Source organism: Mus pahari, chromosome 3, assembly GCF_900095145.1.
Source record: "Mus pahari chromosome 3, PAHARI_EIJ_v1.1, whole genome shotgun sequence".
NCBI lineage: Eukaryota > Metazoa > Chordata > Mammalia > Rodentia > Muridae > Mus > Mus pahari.
In genome coordinates this window covers 26033953-26043461 of record NC_034592.1, presented here as the reverse complement: position 1 = coordinate 26043461, position 9509 = coordinate 26033953, and the positions used below count along the sequence as shown (strand labels likewise).

At 38.6% G+C, this 9509-nt stretch overlaps 1 protein-coding gene across 2 annotated transcripts in view; it reads left to right on the top strand.

The window, feature by feature from the left end:
* Nr6a1 (nuclear receptor subfamily 6 group A member 1) overlaps window positions 1-9509 on the top strand; it is a 183235-nt gene that overhangs the window by 109479 nt on the left and 64247 nt on the right. The gene's annotated exons all lie outside the window — the stretch shown is intronic.

The following is a 9509-nucleotide window of genomic DNA, read 5'->3' as shown; positions in this document are numbered from 1 at the left end:
TCTGAAGACAGCTACAGTGTACTTACATATAATAAATAAATAAATCTTATAAGAAAAAAAAAAAAAAAGGAAAATCTACAGGGAGTATTAGCTGACTAGGAGCCCATCCTACAGTTAAAGTCTAAAGGCTTTCAGGACAGATAGCCCTGGGAGCTAATGTCCCAGTTTGAATCCAAAGTCAAGTGTTGTGTGATAGAGGGAAAATGTTTGAGAGAGACTACTGCTGCTGGTATTGTTCAATTCAGGCCTGCAACTGATTGAGACCTATCCACATTATGGGTCTCCAAATATCTAGGAATCTTATGAACCAAATAGATGTATATATGTATGCAATACAAATAGATTTTGATGTAAGCTCTAGATTTAATGAAGATATTTGCAGTATTAACCATTTTTATTTTATTTTATTTTATTGTGCTGGTGTTTGAACCTTGTACTTTATACATACTAAGTAAGCCCTAGCCCTAGATGATTATTTTGTGCTTTTTAGTGATAGTGTATAATATACCTGTGGCTTTGCCACTGTTTTCATATATGTCATCTCATTTGATCATCATAATATCTCCTATAAGGTTATCAGTACAGATACAACTTCACTTATCCAAAGTATCCTCAGTTCTGGACACTTGGAGGCTTGCTGGAGATTATGAAGATAGCAAGCAGAGCTGCAGCTTGCATGTGGTCTTCGTAACTCCAGCCCCCGGCACTTGTTGCTTGCCTGTGTCCTCTTTGTCCTTGAGAAAACATGGAAATAGTCTTGTGACCTTTCTTCTTGTATCCAGTATTCTACTCAAAACCATTTCAGAATAGAAAGGTAACCAGTAATATATGGACAGAATATAAGGATTTTTGTTTTCAGGTGTCTCTAATGATACTCCGAGGTTGGCAGGGGTAGAGGGGGTTAGCAATAAAAAGAGTAATGTCAAGCAGTAGTAATCAGAGTAAAACAGAAGAGTTGTGGCTCAGCTTTCTAGTGCTCTAGGCTGCTGTTTCCGGAGGCTGTGCCGAGGGAGGGCACTAGTGAAATGTAATTGATCCGGAGCAGAACCTAGGGCACAGAACAAGCTGTAGAAGCTCATCTGTGCTGAGGCTCCAGCCTCAAGGCTTGATGAAAACAGTATTTGATGTCTTAGAAGAGTTTTGTTTTATGATCAAGAGATCTGTTTTCTTGATTCAATTTTTTTGTTTTTGTTTTTTTTTTTCTTTTAAGATTTTATCTCATATATAAGTACACTGTAGCTGTCTTCAGGCACATCAGAAGAGGGTGTACAGATAGTTGTGAGCCACCATGTGGTTGCTGGGATTTGAACTCAGGACCTCTGGAGGAGCAATCAGTGCTGAGCCATCCCTCCAGCTCTGATTCCAGTTTTTTTTTTTTTAGGGAATCATGCCAATGGACTTGTGAGGATAATTCTGGAATACTTCCCATCCCAGCATTCAGCCCCTTGGGCGTCACCAGGAATTATGGAAGAAAGGATAATTAATTAATGTGAAATTAATTGGAGGCGCTAAATATTACCTATTCATAGAAGGAATTAAAATTATAAAGGAATCTTATTAGTACTCAGTATAGTATTTAAGAATGGACAGGAAGGTAAGAAGATAGTAACATGTGAAGCTGTCAGGATGCTTTGCTGACCTTGACTGTAATCCAACTGCTGCTACCATAAAAGGAAATTGCCACATCCCTCAAAAAAATAGAAAAATTGTCATTTGTTGGGTAGAAAATCTTCATGAGGGATGAATTAAGTGAAGTCTCCCCTATGACCCACAATATCCTTGAGGTCTCTTACTGTTACCACCAATATGGCACAGTAGTTAACTGTCCCTTAGTTCTTAGACACTCATATCCCAAAGGTTCATATTAGCTGTTAGATCTTAAACACTTAAGTTTTTTGAAACTTGGCTAATCTCTAAAATGGAGGTGATAGATTTCTAGTCTTCCTAAGAGATTATGATGAGATGCTATACATAAAGCACTTAATATGGCACCAGGGACAACATAAGGAATCCAGTAAGAATAGAAGAAGTTTAGGAGAGAGAAAAAAAGACACATACTTCTTTATGTACAGAAGTATAAAACTTGATACATTACATCTTCTACAAGGCAGTCATCAGTGTTAGCCATTCTTCAACCCTGATAGAAGCAGAGATAAAATGATTAAACTAGGCTTTCTTTATTTCATACTCATAGTAAGACAGAATATAAGAATTTTAAATATTGAAGTCATAAAGTATAGATTGTTTCTCTACACCCTATGTAAGGAATGCTTTTTCCTTCTTCTTCTTTTTTTTTTTTTTTTTTTTTTTTTTCGAGATAGGGTTTCTCTGTATAGCTTTGGCTGTCCTGGAACTCACTTTGTAGATGTAGACCAGGCTGGCCTCAAACTCAGAAATCCGCCTACCTCTGCCTCCTGAGTGCTGGGATTAAAGGCTTGCGCCACCAAACCCAGCTGCTTTTTCCTTCTCTATGACTCTACCCTACCTGGCTCTTCCCTTCACCTCCTCCCATACCCTGAGACAACTCAGGGGTGGAAGGCATTTATTTGTATCTGAAGTCAGAAAGCAGAGAGGAATGAATCCTGATGTTCATCTGTCTCACTGGAATGGCACCACCCATACTTAGGACAATCTTCCCTCTTTTTTAAACTTTTCCGGAAGCCCTCATAGATAAATCCAAAGGTGTGTTTCCATGGAAAGTCCAGTTAAGATGACAGTGAAAGCCAGGCATGGTGGCTTTAATCCCAGTATTCAGGAGGCAGAGGTGGGAGGATCTCTTGAGATAAAGAATAGCCAACCTTGGACTGGTGAGATGGCTCAGCAGGTAAAAGTACCAACTGTTCTTCCAAAGGTCCTGAGTTCAAATCCCAGCAACCACATGGTGCATCACAACCATCTGTAACAAGATCTGATGCCCTCTTCTGGAGTGTCTGAAGACAGCTACAGTGTACTTAGATATAGTAATAAATAAATCATATATATATATATATATATATATATATATATATATATATATATATGATTGTAAACTGCCATATGTGTGCTAGGAATTGAACTGAGGTCCTTTGTAAGAGCAAGAAGTGCTCTTAAAGGCTTGAGCCAACTCTCCAGGCCATATCTGAGACATTTTAACTATAGCTATTTGCATTTTTTTGACCTGTAATTCCATCATCTGCTTTGAACTAGTGGTCCTTCTCTCTTTCGTTTTTCTTTTTGTATTTTTTGTTTTTGTTTTTGTTTTTTGTTTTTTTTTTTGGAGACAGGGTTTCTCTGTGTAGCCCTGGATGTTCTGGAACTCACTCAGTAGACCAGGCTGGCCTCGAACTCCACCTGCCTCTGCCTCCCAAGTACTGGAATTAAAGGCATGCACTACCACTGCCTGGCTTTTTCCTTTGTTTTTGAGACAGGGTTTTTCTGTGTAGCCCTGGCTGATCTGGAACTATACCAGGCTGGCTTCAAACTTAATTCACTTGCCTGCCTCCCCAGTGCTGGGATTAAAGGTGTGCACCACCACTGCACGACCTAGTGGTTTCTTTTTGCTCTCTTTACTACCTTACTCTGCTAATGTGAAGCTGAGCTTGAACATTTGTGGTCATGGCTGGGGGATGATTTAGTGGGTCAAGTATTTGCTATGCAAGCATAAAGACCTGAGTTCAGATACTCTATGAAAGTCAGCACTTATGAAATCTGGGCCTGCCATGTATATAATGTAATCCCTGGTTGAATATCAGAGAAAGGAATAACATGGGCTCCCTGGCCAGCCAGTCTAACTAAAACAGCAATATCAAGGTCCAGTGAAAAGTTTTGTTTTGTTTTTTGAGACAGGATCTTTTTCTGTAGCCTTGTCTGTTGTCCTGGTACTCTCTATAGACCGCTTGCCTATGGGATTGTAGGTGTGGTATGTATATATGTATGTATGTATGTATGTATGTATGTGTATATATATTCATGCTAGTAAGACTCTGTTATTAAAACAATAAAGCAATGGTGATAGTATTAAGAACTAAATCTCAACTTACACATGTGTCTGTGTAGCTCATGCCTGTATAGCTCTTTCTATCATGTTTACCTCACACCCACAGATACATACAAATATCTATGGTAGATCAAGGGGTTTGCCCCTTTCGTTTTTTTTTTTTTAGCAAAAAATGGAAAAGTAGATTCAAGTGTAAATGGACTCTTTAGTCTCTTTGGTGTAGGGCTCCAGGAATTTTTATTGCTAGTAAGATCCAGTTTAATATAGGTATACCACATATATTATGGCTAATAGTATGTATGTATGTGGATGTTAGTTTTAATTTCCCATCACAGTGGCAGTACACAGTGTTAGGTGCCGTTAGTTCTAAGTTTCTGTTGTACGGTCTCAGAGAAACTAGGTCTGTTCTACAACGCAGTTGTTACTATGCTTTGCGGAGTTTGCCTTTGTGATCAGATCATGACTTTCCATTCTTTAATTTGAGTAGTTCTGCATCTTGAAGCTTCGCTTATGTGGGAAATGCTGCCCTCTGCTGGTGGGATGAAGAACACCCACAAGAGTATGAGTGAGTTGATCACTGGGACCTGGCATGGAGTCATAAGTACTTTTTTTTTTTTAGTATCCATGACCCGATCCCAAGACTTACTCATTTGAAAATTATTCAGTAAGCATTAGAAAAGATACATACTCAGAACCTTTCATTGTATGGTACTTACTGTCTGTAAGTACAAAAGATATTACCAAGCTGTTGAACACTGCTTAATTATATGTCTGCACAGAGCAGCTGCCAAATGTAGCCAGGCAAAGCACAACATAGCAGAATGCAGATACCACGAAATACCCCCCAAGCAGAACACAGAGATTGCAACATTGATAGATCATCTCATATAGTTAGTATAGAGCTAACCTCTTAGTCGCAAACTGAGTTGTTAAAAGTAGAGATGAGGGCTGGAGAGATGGCTCAGTGGTTAAGACTGCTCTTCTGAAGGTCCTGAGTTCAAATCCCAGCAACCATATGGTGGCTCACAATCATCCACAACGAGATCTGACGCCCTCTTCTGGTATGTCTGAAGACAGCTAAGGTGTACTTACATATAACAGTAAATAAATCTTTTTAAAATTTTTTCATAAAAAAAAGGTAGAAATGAATTCCTTGGATATTATTAATGTTAGTGAAGAGTTGGGGAAAGGGAATACCCAAATGACTGACAGCCCAGCTAGAGTCTAGAATGAGAGTGTGTATGGAGACTGGACAAGGTATGGTAGTCTGGTTTCTTACCTCATTTCGCCATCTTGGCTATTCCTCTAAAGTTGTGTCATTGTTATGCATTCATCTTTGTGAGAAAGAGTGAATACTTCTGTAAGAAGTAATGGGACTCTTGAGCTATGGGATACGTACAGTTTAACTGCCAGAACTGTAAAACATATTCATTTTCTCCAAAGTAAAATAAAATAATCACACTATTTGCCAGTATAATGAGTGGTTTATGGTTCCCTCTTATCTCCTCTGTGTGTGTGTGTGTGTGTGTGTTACTGTAAGTTAAACACCACTAGAGAAACACCTAACTAGAGAAACAGTTGGTAATAGCTGAAAGTGACTTTTTCATTGTATACACACTAATTTTTTTAAAAGAAATTCATTTTTAATTACATGTACGTGTATATTTGCATGAAAGTGCTGGGGCCCTCGGATGCCAGAAGAGATCCCCTGGAGCTAGAGCTACAAATGGCTGTGCACCATCTAATGTGTGTACTGAGAACCCGACTCAGGTCCTGTCTACAACATCTGTTTTTAAACTTATGTGCTTCTTGAAGGTTGGACATTAATAGAGGGGTAATTACAACTTGTTTTCCTCAGTGGTACATGGAATTCATGTTTCTCCCACTTTCTTCTTCTCGTTCTTCTATACTTCAATTTTCTTTGTGTGTAATTAGTTCTTTTGTATATCAAAAAATTTCTATTTAATGAGTTAGCAAGATTTTTTTTTTTTTTTTTTTGGAAAAAATACCTCCCTACCCCAGAAAGGCTAAAAATCAAAACAATATGCTCATTTGTTCTTTCTTTCTTTCTTTCTTTCTTTCTTTCTTTCTTTCTTTCTTTCTTTCTTTCTTTCTTTCTTTCTTTCTTTAGACTTGGGAACAGGTCACCTTTTATCTCAGTAGCTCACTCACTGCTGTTCTTTTCCCAACAGTCTTTTCTGAATGACTGTGTTTGGGCTATCAGAATAGCACTTGTATGGTACATCCACTTATAAAATATTTATACCCATCCTAACTTGTTCTCAGAACACTCCTGAGTTTTTGGCATTGTGTGTTCTCCAAATTATGCAGGTGTAGAATTAGTATGCATGTAGAGACTTACATTATTGTCCTGAAAGAAGCCTGAGACTCACAGGGCGTGGTGGCACACGCCTTTAATCCCAGCACTCGGGAGGCAGAGGCAGGCGGATTTCTGAGTTCGAGACCAGCCTGGTCTACAGAGTAAGTTCCAGGACAGCCAGGGCTATACAGAGAAACCCTGTCTCAAAAAACCAAAAAAAAAAACAAAAAAAACAAAAAAAAAACAGAAGCCTGAGACTCCTCATTTGAGTACTATAGAAGAAGAAGTAGCTTTCCATTCTTTGAGCAAAAACTAAACCAAACAAAAACCCTTACAGGGTTTTTGAAGGTTATTTTATGTGCTTAGTGGCAGAATAAAAATGAGATGATGGGATAATGAGAATTATGAAATGGTTGAAATATTGTATTGTTGCTGGCCTAGTATCTATGGGATCAGTCATAATATTGATCTCTGAAGCTGTGTTAGCGTTTAATGCAATAGTACTTTACTTCCAGTTCTACGCCTTGTTCCTATTATCAGGTGCTCAACTCCATGTGCCCTTTTCAGTTGCCTTTCCATGGTCTGTCAAGTCATATCATCATGTTGCTCATTGTGTCTTTTACTGTGAAGCACATACCTAAAACTATCCTAACTAATTTTATTTTTGTTTTCTCTGTAGTGAATTTTCTTTTCTTTTTTTTTTTTTGAAAGTGCTTTTTATTATTATTTTTTTAAGATTTATTTATTTATTATATGTAAGTACACTGTAGCTGTCTTCAGACACTCCAGAAGAGGGATCTTGTTACAGATGGTTATGAGCCACCATGTGGTTGCTGGGATTTGAACTCTGGACCTTTGGAAGAGCAGTCGGGTGCTCTTACCCACTGAGCCATCTCACCAGCCCGTGAATTTTCTTTTTAAAATAGGGACATTATGATGATATAATTGTATTCTTGATGTTTTTTGTTTCATGCTTCATTCATCTGAAAAATCTTAATGTTACACAATTAAGGATCCAAGCTTCTCAGCTTTGCATTAACTTATTCTGGGCAGAGATATTTAGCGAAATCTGAGTGTCTTATTTGTGTGAGGCTGAGTAAACAACATAAAGGGACAATGCCAAACTGAGTTCAAAATTACCTCTTTACAGCCATGAGGGCATGTAAGATTGTAAAGAACCATCTTCTAGGAATAGGCTCACAAGGATTGCCTTAAAGCATTGTTAAGGTCCACTGTATGGAGCATAGTAGAGCCCTTAAAAGTATCCAATAGAAAATTTCAGTGTAAGAGTCATTGAAACAAAGTTATGATGATTTTTTTTTCAGTCATTTGTATTAAGCTACAGAGCAAAGGGAATTTCTGTTTATACTGTTGGATTTTTTTGTCTCTATTTAGAGGAGGATAAGTATTGGGAGATATGTGAATGCTAATCACATTCTTAGGAAGCTTTCTGATACAGAAAGCTCTCCATTTGGCTAGTTGAAACAACAGTGCTTAGCTGCCTGACATGCATAAAGTTCCCTAGTTCTATCCCAGTGTTGCAGGAAAGCTCTTAGCCCTGAAAGAGCCCAAAAGATTGTTTTTCTTTACTTCTTGGGAATTTCCTCAGCTTGGGTGGTTTTCTCTTAAACACGCACAGATAATCTACAGCTAAAGACATGGAGAACCTATGCTGATCTCAGTTGTGCACTCAGTGTAGCCCTCTCCCTCTGGTCCTGCGCCCTATGAACTCCTTTTCCCCGTTTTATCGACCTCCTTGACTTCTAGCTTCATATCTGTAACTCTGGGAAACTGTTAGGCTATACCTGGATGCTTCGTTTCTTTCTAGCCTAGAAAAACCTCTAACCCAGTCTTTCTTAATGTTCTTAATACTGTGACCCTGTAATACAGTTCCTCATGTTGTGGTGATCCACAACTGTACGATTATTTTTACTGCTGCTTCATAACTCTGATTTTGCTACTGTTATGGATCATAATTTAATTTTGGGGGTGATGGGGGATAGAGGTTTGCCAAGGGAGTTGGGACCCACAGGTTTAGAACCACTGCTCTAAATAGTTAAGAAGAACAGTCACAGATCCACTCACCATATTCTGTTTGCCTCCCAGGAATTATCCTTCATCTCCTGAAGTCCAGTACCTGGAACTGTTGCTTTATACACTCTGACAAGTACCGTGGTTGCTTAGTTTATTCTATAACTCTAATTCAGCAAGAGGTATTGAAGTACACCTATGTGTATTTCATCTCCTGGGTGGGGTAGGGTGGGGCTGACCTCAAACTTACTGTGTAGCTGTGTATGACTTTAAACTTCAGATTCTCCTACCTTTACCCCCCCCCCAAGTACTGGGATTACTGGCATAAGTTTTATGCAGTGCTAGACCTAAAGTCTAGTACATGCTAGGCAGGTGCTCTGTTGACAGAAATATGCCCAAGCTCTATACTTCTATACACTTGTATTTTGTTTATTACATTTTATCTTGAGGGTATAGCATATATTTCAGTTTCTTCCATCATATGAGTCCAGGGATCAGATTCAGATTAGCAGGTTTGGTGGCAAGTATCTTTACCTGCCTTGACCTACTCTACACTTTAAAATTTTTTGCTGGTCATGGCAGTGCACACAATCGCAGTACACGGGAGGCAGAAGTAGACTATATAAAATACTAAAAGAACTATTTTTTGGAGAGAGGGGTCAGGATTTGTGTAGCCCAAGCTGGTCTTGAAGCCATGGATGACTTTCTGCCCTTTATCCTCTTTCCTCTACCTCTGTGTTAGATGTGAGGTGTGAGCAGTCATGCCTGGTTTATGCAGTGCTTGGAAATCAAGTCTCCTAGGCAAGCACTCTACAAATGGAGCTACATCTCCAGCCCCCTGCAGTGATATCTTTTCTACTCCTACATATACAAGCATTTCCATAAGTTATATATTCCTAGAAGTGTTCAGATTGCTGGATTAAATAGTATGTACATTTAAAACGGACTTGGTTTTAAGAAACAGTACAACAGATGACCTCTCAGTGTACCAGCTTATGTGATAACCTTGTCATAGAGGAGGCTAGACAGTGATCCTGAAAACTAGTTTTGATAGTGATCCATTATATAGGAGGATTTATCTTCCCAGTAGCATAAGAATTGCAAGTAGGGATTTTTTTTTAAAGGTTTATTTATTATTATATCTAAGTACACTGTAGCTGTCTTCAGATGCACCATAAGAGG